A 10,330-nucleotide genomic window follows, 5' to 3' on the forward strand; every position below is an offset into this window, starting at 1 on the left:
AATGAATGAGAGTTCCTGTTGCTCCATATACTCACCGGCATTTGGTGTTGTCAGAATTTTGGATTTGAGTCGTTCTAAAAGGTGTGCCGGCTGGGTACAGTGGTTCACGCACCCTCCCAAAGTGCTGGGAGGCCAAGACAGGTGGATCATCTGATGTCAGGAGTTCGAGACCAGCTTGGCCAACATGGTGAAATCCCGCCTCTACTAAAAATACAAAAAATTAGCTGGGCGTTGTGGCAGGCACCTGTAATCCCAGCTACATGGGAGGCTGAGGCAGGAGAATTGCTTGAACCCAGGAGGCAGAGGTTGCAGTAAGCTGAGATAGTGCCATTGCACTCCAGCCTGGGCAACAAGAGTGAAACTCCATCTCAAAATTAAAAAAAAAAAAAGTGTGCCACTTCTAGGAATTTAAGGTACATTTAAACTCCCACATGTGTAGAATGATAAATATATACAAAGAAACTTTCTGTAATATTGTTGGTAATAGCAAAAGACTGGAAACTACTTTCCAGCATTAGTGCATTAGTTACATAACTTGTAGTATACCCAGGCAATGGAAGACTATGCAATCCTCAGAAAGAACAAGGCAGCTCTACACGTTCTCACTTGGTACCATACCCTAACATGTACAATTAAAAAGCAAGGTGCAGGATTGTGTGTACAGCATGCTATATTGCACACACAGGATGAATAGGCAAAGCACAGATTACACAAATATGGCTATATTTGTATAAAAATTAAAAATGTATCAATGTACACATACATGCACTTATACTCATGTGTTCATTGACTATCTTTGGGAGGATACACCAAGATCTCTGGGGAGAAGTAAATAACTGAAGTATAAGGGTATGTGTTCCTTTGTAGCTTTCAAATTGTATACCATTTATTCAAAAATAAATTAATTTATTGATTAAAAAAATCAAAAATAATAAAAGATAACCTATATATTATAGAAAAAAGGGAAGAAAAGTGCAAAGATATCAAAGAATTGCTTGAAAAATACAAAGATTCCTAAATGCCAAGAGAAAATTTAAAAATAGCAAAAAAAACACATCACATGGGCGAAAACAAAGCAAATAGTCACGTACACAGTAAAATTTTAACAAAAAATAAATAAATGGGAATGGGTTTAACCTATGAAATGAAAATATTTCCAATTTGGCTACAAAACAAGATCAACTATATTCTGTATGTAAGAAAAAGGATAAAAATACAGGAATGGGGAAATGAAAACAAGTGCTGTGGTATTTTTTTTTGTGGGGGGGATGTGGGGAACAGGGTCTCACTTTGTTATCCAGGCTGGAGGGCAATTGTGCGATGATGGCTCACTGCAGCCTCAACCTCCCAAGCTCACGTGATCCTCCTGCCTCAGCCTCCCAAGTAGCTGGGACTATAGGCACGCACAACTATGCCTGGCTACGGTTAGTTTTTGTATTTTTTTGTAGAGACAACATTTCACCATGTTGCCCAGGCTGGTCTCGAACTCCTGGGCTCAAGTGATCCACCTTCCTCGGCCTCTCAAAGTGCCGGGATTACAGACATGAGCCATCATGCCCAGACTCTGCTGTGGTCTTGATATTAACGTAGAACTTAAGCCAAAATTCATCAAATATGAAGAAGTACATGTTTTAAAGTAAAAGCCACAATTACCAACAATGAGTACCTTTGGAAGGAAAAATAACAGGAAATGCAAGGAGAAACGGAAGCACGCCAATGACAGCATGCTTTAACACGTCACTCTTAGACGACAGACCAAGGTCGACTAAACGTGAGTGAGGACATAGAAAATCTAAACAGCAAAATCAATAAGGTAGAGTTTATGGATATATATATTTAATTTTATACTCCAATAATAGAGATTCAAGTGCTAATAGAATGATCACAAAAAATGATCATGTATTATGTCACTAAAAAGCATAAGTTTCATAACAACGCACTCTGATTACAATGCAATATAATTCAGAATTAATAACAAATCAGAAAATCACACTTAACTGCAGAATTTTTTTTAAAAAGCACATTTCTATTAAACAACTCTTGAAAGGGAAATTATGAATAAAAATTACAGAATTTAAATAAATAAATTATAATTTAAATACAAGTTGAGCATCCCTAATCCAAAAATTTTAAATCTGGGCTAGGCATGGTGGCTTGCACCTGTAATCCTAGCACCTTGGGAGGCTGAGGTGGGAGGATCATCTGAGGTCAGGAGTTCGAGTCCAGCCTGGCTAACATGGTGAAACCTCGTTTCTACTAAAAATACAAAAATTAGCTGGGCATGGTGGCAGATGCCTGTAATCCCAGCTACTTGGGAGGCTGAGGCAGGAGAATTGCTTAAACCGGGGAGACGAAGCACAGGAACCCGAGAGGCAGAGGTTGCAGTGAGCCGAGACTGGGGTCACTGCACTCCGGCCTGGGTGACAGAGCAAGACTCCATCGCAAAATAATAATAATAATAATAATAAATAAATAAAATAAAAGTTGAAATGCTCCCATATTCAAAACTTTTTGAGCACCAACATGAAGCCACAAGTTACCCTGAACATTTTTTTTTTTTACTTTTTTTTTTTTTTTTGAGACAGAGTCTTGCTCTGTCGCCCAGGCTGGAGTGCAGTGGTGCAATCTCAGCTCACTGCAACCTCTGCCTCCAGGGTCAAGCAATTATAGTGCCTCAGCCTCCTGAGTAGCTGGGATTACAGCCACGTGCCACCACACCAGACTAATTTTTTGTTGTTGTTGTTTGTTTCGAGATAGGATCTAGCTCTGTTGCCCGGGCTAGAGTGCAGTGGCACAATCTTGGCTCACTGCAACCTCTGCCTCCTGGGTTGAAACAATTCTCCTGCTGCAGCCTCCCAAGTAGCTGGGACTACAGGCATCGCTACCATGCCCGGCTGACTTTCGTGGGGTTTTTTTTTTTCAGTAGAGATGGGGTTTCACCATGTTGGCCAGGCTGGTCTCAAACTCATGACCTCAAGTGATCTGCCCACCTCAGCCTCCCAAAGTGCTGGGATTATAGGCGTGAGCCACCGCACCTGGCCCGGACTAATTTTTTTTTTGTAATTTTAGTAGAGACAGGGTTTTATCATGTTGGCCAGGCTGGTCTCGAACTCCCGACCTCAGGTGATGTGCCTGCCTCGGCCCCTCAGAGTGCTGGGGTTATAGGCATGAGCCACGGCATCCGGCCTCTTTTACTGTATTAATAGTATCTTAGAGTACTTTTTTTTTTTAACTGTTTTTAGCTACTTACGTGTGAATAAGTATAAGAAGATGATTGCTATCGGTAGCATATATATTCAGTGTCATTTACATTCAGAATGATGGTAATGCTGAACAACCACAGGTGGTCCAAGAAATGAATTTCATATTTAGACCTGGGTCCCATCCCCGTGATATCTCATTATTTATATGCAAATATTCCAAAATCCAAAAATATCCAAAATTTGAAACACTTCAGGTTCCAAGCATTTTGGTTAAGGGCTACTCAACCTGTACTACATATATGAATCTGTAGGATGCATTTAAAGTAGTCATCAGAAGAATAGCAATAGCCTTAAACATTTATGTAAACAGAAGTAAAACAGGCCGGGCACTGTGGCTCACATCTGTAATCCCAGCACTTTGGGAGGCCAATGCAGGCCGATTGCTTGAGCCCAGGAGTTCGAGACCAGCCTGGGCAACATAGTGAGACACCTATCTCTTTAATTTAATTTAATTAATTAATTTATTTATTTATTTATTTATTTGAGACGGAGTCTCGCTCTGTCGCCCAGGCTGGAGTGCAGTGGCGCAATCTCGGCTCACTGCAAGCTCCGCCTCCCGGGTTCACGCCATTCTCCTGCCTCAGCCTCCCCAGTAGCTGGGACTACAGGCGCCCGCCACCACGCCCGGCTAATTTTTTGTATTTTTAGTAGAGACGGGGGTTCACCGTGTTAGCCAGGATGGTTTCGATCTCCTGATCTCGTGATCCACCCGCCTTGGCCTCGAGAGGGGTCTTGCTCTATCACCCAGGCTGGACTGCAGTGGCACGATCTCGGCTCAATGCAGCCTCCGCCTCCCAGGTTCAAGCAATTCTCCCACCTCAGCCTCCCAACTAGCTGGGATTACAGGGGCATGCCACCACGGGGTTACAGGGGCATGCTACCACGCCCGGCTAATTTTTGTATTTTTAGTAGAGATGAGGTTTCACCATATCGGCCAGGCTGGTCTCGAACTCCTTACCTCAGGTGATCCACCGGCGTCAGCCTCCCAAAGTGTTGCGATTACAGGCGTAAACCACCGCACCCAGCCGTCTTTTTTTTTAATTTTAAATTAAAAAAAATAACAATTTTTAAAAGAAAACAATAAAAATTAATGAATTGTATTCTCAACCCAAATAGCTAGAAAAAGAACCAAAAAGTAAATCAAAAGAAAGCACAATGTGAAGAAAAAGAGGCGAGAACGACCCCCGGACCAACCAAAGCCCGCGCGCCGCTGCATCCCGCGCCCACGCCCACGTCCCGCTGCCGTCGCCGCCGCCGCCGCCGCCGCCATCATCTCCAAGAGAAGGGCCGAAGGGGATACTAAAGGAGGAGATAAAGCCCAGGTGAAGGACGAACCACAGAACAGATCCGCGAGGTTGTCTGCTAAACCTGCTCCTCCAAAACCAGAGCCCAAGCCTAAAAAGGCCCCTGCGTAGAATAGAGAGACAGTACCCAAAGGGAAAAAGGGAAAAGCTGTTGCTGGCAAGGAGGGGAATAACCCTGCAGAAAATGGAGATGCCAAAACAGACCAGGCACAGAAAGCTGAAGGTGCTGGAGATGCCAAGTAAAGTGTGTGCATTTTTGATAGCCGTGTACTTCTGGTGACTGTACAGTTTGAAATACTATTTCTATCAAGTTTTATAAAAATGCAGAATTTTGTGTTAATTTTTTAGTATTATTATTTTTTAAGCTATGTTGTTAGCACACAGAACACTTCATTGTTGTTTTGTTGGGGAGGGGCATTTGTCACTAATAGAATGTCTCCGAAGCTGGATTGATGTGGGGAAAACACCTCTCCCTTCTAGTTTTGAGAGACTTCCTCTTGGCTCCCAGGAGGAGGGATTCCTGGACTTTGACACACATGGCCACCTTGGCACAAAAGCCTTGTGGTATGGAAAAACAAATACGTCCTTATGTCCTCTTCTCCCTTTCCATCTTTCAGCATACACTTAACTCCCTTAAGCCCAGACATCTGTTAGGACCTACCCCCAGTCATTGGTTACCAGTGTGTCAGGCAACCTGGACTTTCGAGTGATGCCACTGAGGTGGCACCTGTCAAAAGAGCAGCGGTTCCATTTCTAGACTGTGGATCTTCAGATAAATTCTGCCATTTTCATTTCACTTCCTGAAAGTCAGGGTTGGCTTGTGGAAAGTTGTTAAACAACATGCTAAATGTGAAATGTCAACCCTCACTCTAAACTTTCCCTGTTCAGAGCATCAGATGAAGACTTCACTGGGTTTTATAGTGGCTTTCTGATTTTTGGTAGGCCATTGAAGAAGGGAGTTTGAAAGTTGTTGTATACTGTTAACGATTGTCTGCCCATGTCCTGCCTGAAATATCATGATTGCTTATGGAAAGTATCTTTAATAAAGCTGGATACAGTTTGGCTTGGAAAAAAAATAAGAAAGCACAAGGAAGGGAATAATGAAATAAAAGCAGAAACTACTCTCCCTCGCCCTCGCCCTCGCCCTCGCCCTCGCCCTCGCCCTCGCCCTCGCCCTCGTCTCCCTCTTTCCACGGTCTCCCTCTGATGCCGAGCGGAAGCTGGACGGTACTGCTGCCATCTCGGCTCACTGCAACCTCCCTGCCTGATTCTCCCGTCTCAGCCTGCCGAGTGCCTGCGATTGCAGGCGCGCGCCGCCACGCCTGGCTGGTTTTCGTATTTTTTTGGTGGAGACGGGGTTTCGCTGTGTTAGCCGGGCTGGTCTCCAGCTCCTAACCGCGAGTGATCCGCCAGCCTCGGCCTCCCGAGGTGCCGGGATTGCAGACGGAGTCTCGTTCACTCAGTGCTCAATGGTGCCCAGGCTGGAGTGCAGTGGCGTGATCTCGGCTCGCTACAACCTCCACCTCCCAGCCGCCTGCCTTGGCCTCCCAAAGTGCCGAGATTGCAGCCTCTGCCCGGCCGCCACCCCGTCTGGGAAGTGAGGAGCGTCTCTTGCCTGGCCGCCCATCGTCTGGGATGTGAGGAGCCCCTCTGCCTGGCTGCCCAGTCTGGAAAGTGAGGAGCGTCTCTGCCCGGCCGCCATCCCATCTAGGAAGTGAGGAGCGCCTCTTCCCCGCCGCCATCCCATCTGGGAAGTGAGGAGCGTCTCTGCCCGGCTGCCCATCGTTTGAGATGTGGGGAGCACCTCTGCCCCGCCGCCCCCTCTGGGATGTGAGGAGCGCCTCTGCCGGGCCGCAACCCCGTCTGGGAGGTGAGGAACGTCTCTGCCCTGCCGCCCCGTCTGAGAAGTGGGGAGACCCTCTGCCTGGCAACCGCCCCGTCTGAGAAGTGAGGAGCCCCTCCGCCCGGCAGCCGCCCCGTCCGAGAAGTGAGGAGCTCCTCCGTCCGGCAGCCACCCCGTCTGGTAAGTGAGGAGCGTCTCCGCCCGGCAGCCACCCCGTCCGGGAGGGAGGTGGGGGGGTCAGCCCCCCGCCAGGCCAGCCGCCCCGTCCGGGAGGGAGGTGGGGGGGGTCAGCCCCCCGCCCGGCCAGCAGCCCCGTCCGGGAGGTGAGGGTCTCCTCTGCCCGGCCGCCCCTACTGGGAAGTGAGGAGCCCCTCTGCCCGGCCAGTCGCCCCATCCAGGAGGGAGGTGGGGGGGTCAGCCCCCCGCCTGGCCAGCCGCCCCGTTCGGGAGGGAGGTGGGGGGGTCAGCCCCCCACCCGGCCAGCCGCCCAGTCCGGGAGGGGGGAGGGGGGTCGGCCCCCTGCCTGGCCAGCCGCCCCGTCCGGGAGGGAGGTGGGGGGGGTCAGCCCCCCGCCCAGCCAGCCGCCCCGTCCGGGAGGTGAGGGGCTCCTCTGCCCGGCCGCCCCTACTGGGAAGTGAGGAGCCCCTCTGCCCGGCCAGTCGCCCCGTCCGGGAGGGAGGTGGGGGGGTCAGCCCCCCGCCTGGCGAGCCGCCCCGTCCGGGAGGTGAGGGGCGCCTCTGCCCGGCCGGCCCTGCTGGGAGGTGGGGGGCCCCTCTGCCCGGCCAGCCGCCCCGTCCGGGAGGGAGGCGGGGGGGGGGTCGGCCAGCCGCCCCGTCTGGGAGGGAGGTGGGGGGGTCAGCCCCCCGCCCGGCCAGCCGCCCCATCCGGGAGGAAGGTGGGGGGATCGGCCCCCCGCCAGGCCAGCCGCCCCGTCCGGGAGGGAGGTGGGGGGGACGGCCCCCCGCCCGGCCAGCCGCCCCGTCGGGGAGGAAGGTGGGGGGATCGGCCCCCCGCCCTGCCAGCCGCCCCATCCGGGAGGGAGGTGGGGGGGTCGGCCCCCCGCCCGGCCAGCCGCCCCATCCGGGAGGGAGGTGGGGGGGTCGGCCCCCCGCCAGGCCAGCCGCCCCGTCCGGGAGGTGAGGGGCGCCTCTGCCCTCCCGCCCCTACTGGGAAGTGAGGAGCCCCTCTGCCCGGCCAGCCGCCCCATCCGGGAGGGAGGTGGGGCAGCCCCCCGCCCGGCCAGCCGCCCCGTCCAGGAGGTGAGGGGCGCCTCTGCCCGGCCGCCCCTACTGGGAGGTGGGGAGCCCCTCTGCCTGGCCGCGGCCCCGTCTGGGAGGTGTGCCCAGCGGCTCATTGGGGACGGACCATGATGACAATGGCGGTTTTGTGGAATAGAAAGGCGGGAAGGGTGGGGAAAAGATTGAGAAATCGGATGGTTGCCGGGTCTGTGTGGAGAGAAGTAGACATGGGAGACTTTTCATTTTGTTCTGTACCAAGAAAAATTCTTCTACCTTGGGATCCTGTTGATCTGTGACCTTACCCCCAACCCTGTGCTCTCTGAAACATGTGCTGTGTCCACTCAGGGTTAAATGGATTAAGGGCGGTGCAAGATGTGCTTTGTTAAACAGATGCTTGAAGGCAGCATGCTCGTTAAGAGTCATCACCACTCCCTAATCTCAAGTACCCAGGGACACAAACACTGCGGAAGGCCGCAGGGTCCTCTGCCTAGGAAAACCAGAGACCTTTGTTCACTTGTTTATCTGCTGACCTTCCCTCCACTATTGTCCTATGACCCTGCCAAATCCCCGTCTGCGAGAAACACCCAAGAATGATCAATAAAAAAAAAAAAAAACCCAAAAAAAAAAAAAAAAAAGCAGAAACTAATGAGATGGAGAATAGAGAAATAACAGACAAAATACTGTTTAAACAAAATACTGTTTTTTGGGAAATAAAAACAACAAAGCATTCAAACCATTGACTTAATTAATAAAAAAAGGAAGAAAGACCAAATGAAGTCATGTGCTACAAAACAACATTCTGGTTAACAATGGACGACATATAGAACAGTGGTCCCATAAGACTGTAACACTATAATTTTTTTTTTTTTTTTTTTTTTTTTTTTTTTTTTTGAGACGGAGTATATCTCTGTCGCCTAGGCTGGAGTGCAGTGGTGTGATCTCGGCTCACTGCAACCTCTGCCTTCCGGGTTCAAGCAATTCTCCTGCCTCAGCCTCCTGTGTAGCTGAGATTACAGGCACCTATCACACCCGGCTAATTTTTGTGTTTTTAGTAGAGACGGAGTTTCGCCATGTTGGCCAGGCTGGTCTCGAACTCCTGACCTCAGGTGACCCAGCTGCCTCAGCCTCCCAAAGTGCTGGGATTACAGGCATGAGCCACCGTGCCTGGCCATGTAACACAGTATTTTTACTATACTTTTTCTATCTTTAGGTATCTATCTTTAGATACACAAATACCATTGTGTTAAAATTGCCTACAGCATCCAGTATAGTCACATGCTGTACAGGTTTATAGCCTAGGAGCAATAGGCTATACCATATAGCCTAGGTATGTAGTAGGTTATATCATCTAGGTTTGGGTAAGTGCACTCTATGTTTGCACAGTGAAATTGCTTAATGATGCATTTCTCAGAACGTATCCTTGTTGTTAAGTGACACGTGACTTCTTTTTTTGTAGAGTAGGAGTCTCATTATGTTGTCCAGGCTGGTCTCAAACTCCTGGGCTCAAGTGATCCTCCCACCTGGAGCTCCCAAAGTGCTGAGATTACAGGCATGAGGCACTGTGCTCATATCTGTATGATGAGCATATCTTATGAAACCTCATAGAGGTTTGCATATCTGCAAAACAAGATATGATGAGGGAGAAATACTTGTTGAGAAGAAATTTATAAAACCATAAGAGGGCTGGGCCAAGTGGCTCATGCCTATAGTCCTAGAACTTTGGGAGGAGGGCAGATTGCTTGAGCTCAGGAGTTCGAGACCAGCCTGGGCAACATGGCAAAACCCTATCTCTACAAAAAATACAACAAAAATTAGCTGGACCTCGTGGTGTGCACCTGTAGCCCAGGAGGTTGAGGCTGCAGTGAGCCAAGATTGTGCCTCTGCACTCCAGCCTGGGTGACAAAGTGGGACCATTTCCCCCCCTCCAAAAAAGAAAATCAGAGACATTTTGCAAATCACGATGTACATACATTTGAAAATGTTCATGAACTAGATAGTTATATAGGAAATCACAGTTCACCAGAATTTTCTAGTGATAGAAAATGTAAGCAGACCAATTTCTTTTTTTCTTTTCTTTTTTTTTTTTTCTTTGAGATGGAGTTTCACTCTTGTTGCCCAGGCTGGAGTGCAGTGGCGCGATCTTGGCTCACTGCAACCTCTGCCTCCCAGGTTCATGCAATTCTCCTGCCTCAGCCTCCCGAATAGCTGGAATTACAGGCACCCGCCCCCATGCGCGGGCTAATTTTTGTACTTTTCTTAGAGACGGGGTTTCTCCATGTTGGCCAGGCTGGTCTCAAGCTCCTGACCTCAGGTGATCCGCCCGCCTTGGCCTCCCAAAGTGCTGGCATTAAAGGAGTGAGCCACTGCACCCAGCCTATATGCCTTAGTTCTAAACCAGCATTTTAGAGAGAAACACTAGAGGCATGTTTATTAAAATCAGGAACAGGAAAGGGCACTGAGTGTCCATGAAGATGAGCCCATGTGTGGCATCCATCTCTGGCAATATGGCCAGTCCATTTATGTGCCTATGTTTCCACTCCTGGGGTGGCTGATGACAAGGGCTGGCTAATGTCAACAGGGGGAGTCACTTTGTTTGTGCAGTTATCGGTGCGTCTTCAGAGGTGGATGCTTTCTGCTGAGCACAGCATGTACTTCAGAGATCATCCCTCTTTTTACCCATTC

At 49.6% G+C, this 10,330-nt stretch overlaps 1 pseudogene; it reads left to right on the plus strand.

The window, feature by feature from the left end:
• Position 1: 1 nt before the first annotated feature.
• LOC134757628 (non-histone chromosomal protein HMG-17-like) lies at positions 2-5,739 on the plus strand (annotated as a pseudogene).
• The last annotated feature ends 4,591 nt before the right edge of the window (positions 5,740-10,330 follow it).

Source organism: Gorilla gorilla, chromosome 1, assembly GCF_029281585.2.
Source record: "Gorilla gorilla gorilla isolate KB3781 chromosome 1, NHGRI_mGorGor1-v2.1_pri, whole genome shotgun sequence".
NCBI lineage: Eukaryota > Metazoa > Chordata > Mammalia > Primates > Hominidae > Gorilla > Gorilla gorilla.